Raw genomic sequence first — 2,356 nt, 5'->3', positions numbered from 1 at the left:
TAGACCAGGCTGGCCTTAAACTCAGAAATCCGCCTGCCTCTGCCTCCCAAGTGCTGGGATTAAAGGCAGAAGCAGGGTTATCTGTACCTCAGATGAGAGTAGTATGGAGTGGAAGAATTTGGAGATTTTTTTAAAGATCTTTTTTATATGTTTTAGATTTGAAAAAAAATACAGCAAAAAATTAGAGTAGTCTGGAGTACCTCACAGCAGTTTCTCTTATCATTTATATTTCACATTACTCAATAAAAGAACCAATATCATCAGCACATTGTGATTATCCCGTCTGTGTCTTCTTAAGGTTTCCTTAGTTTTAACCTATGGTCCTTTTGTCTCTAGCTCTCATCCAGAATACCACACTCCATGTAAGCATCATATCTACTTAGGTTCCTCTTGGTTACGGCACTTTCTTGGAGTTTCCTTGCTTTTGATGCCCTAGAGTTGTCAACACCAGAGAAATATTTGGTAGAATGTCCTCTGAGTGAGAATTATCTGATGTTTTCTACTTTTTAAAGGCATAATGGGTTTAAGGGAGGAAGACCACAAATATAGCATGCCCTTTTCTTCATATCACATCAAAGGTACATAACTACCAATGTGACATCAGTGTAGATGTTAACATTGATCACCTGACCAAGGTAATGTCAACCAGGTTCCTCTACTCTAAAGTTACTGTTGCTCCCTTGTCCCTGCTCTGAAGAAAAGCTAAGTGCAGCCCATGCTTTAAAAATGAGGAATTTGGCTAGAGAGATGGCTCAGTGGTTAAGAGCACCGACTGCTCTTCCAGAGGTCCTGAGTTCAATTTCCAGCAACCACATGGTGATTCACAACCATCTGTAATGGGATCCGATGCACACTCTTCTGGTGTGTGTCTGAAGACAGCTACAGTGTACTCATATAAATATAAATAAATAAATAAATCTTTTTTAAAAAATGAGGAATTATTAAGGAAAGGAGGTATGGGATGTGGAACAGTCAAGAGGGCAGGCTGGGAGGGGAATAGAGACTGGATTATAGCAGGGCAGTGGTGGTGAATGCCTTTAATCCTAGCACTTGGGAGGCAGAGGCAGGTGGATTTCTGACTTCGAGGCCAACCTAGTCTACAGAGTGAGTTCCAGGGCAGCCAGGGCTATACAGAGAAACCCTGTCTCGAAAAAAAAAAAATTAACAGCCTTTACCTGCGGGGGTGTGGGGGAGAGAATAAAGGAGTAGAGCTGATGGCCAGTTGCTGTTGCAATGAGGTCCTTGACAAGGCCCCCTTCCTTTCTGGGCCTCTTCTTTGATGTGGTTTGAATGCTAGATCTTGGAAATAGATCGACTTATTCTTTTTTTTTGTTGTTGTTGTTGTTGTTGTTGTTGTTGTTCTTGATAATGTTTTGGAGAGAATAGAGATTTTGATGATTCTGATTCTGACCTTAACTCACCCTGTCAGAGTTAAGTAAACAGGACTGAGAGCCAGGCCTGGTGCCGCACACCTGTAAGTAGTCAGAAGGCCAAGGCAACAAGATTGCTTGAGCCTGGAATTCAAGACCACCCTGAGCAACATAGGACACTCTATATGTTCTATATTCCTCAAAAGGAAAAACAAGCTATTAAAAAAAAAAAACATAGGTGAACTCTTCTCAATGGTAATGCAGTAGTATCTCAAAACTAGAGTTTATAGAACAGGATCTTAAGCTAAGGCATCTTGTGGAGAATGAGGATATATATCCCTGAACTATCTGAAGCTAGTCCCAGTAAGCATGTATGTATGAAGGGAAAGGGAAAAGAGGAGAAGATCTCAGGGAGCAAAGCCCCTGGAGTGGACCAGCAAGGAACTCAGCTTGGCAGGAATAGCTGTCAGTCTAACAGCCTGGTTCCTCTTGCCTCAATCTGTCCTAACTGGTGTTATTCCCTCATACCCTCTCAATTGCTACTTTAGCAATTTATTTACTTTCAGTTGTAGGTCTCAGTCCTCCCAATTGCTACTTTAGCCCAAGTATTCTGGGAAAATTAGCTCAAGGGTAGCAACCTGTCCAAGATCTCAGGGCTGAGTCTAGCTTTGAAGCTAGTCTTTGTTTTTGGTTTGTTTGTTTGTTGGTTGGTTGGTTGGTTGGTTGGCTATTTTATTTATTTATATTTCAAATGTTATCTCCCTTCCCGGTTTCTCTTCCTCAAACTCCCTATCCCATCCCCCCTACCCCCTGTTTCTATGATGGTGCTCTTCCACCCACCCACCCACTCCTGCCTCACCACCCTAACATTCCCCTACACTGAGGCATTAAGTCTCCACAGGACCAAGGGCCTCCCCGCCCATTGATGCCAGATAAGGCCATCCTCTGCTACATATGTAGCTAGAGTCATGGGTCCCTCCATGTGT

Source organism: Mastomys coucha, chromosome X (genome assembly GCF_008632895.1).
Source record: "Mastomys coucha isolate ucsf_1 chromosome X, UCSF_Mcou_1, whole genome shotgun sequence".
NCBI lineage: Eukaryota > Metazoa > Chordata > Mammalia > Rodentia > Muridae > Mastomys > Mastomys coucha.
Note: the sequence above shows the minus strand (reverse complement) of the source record.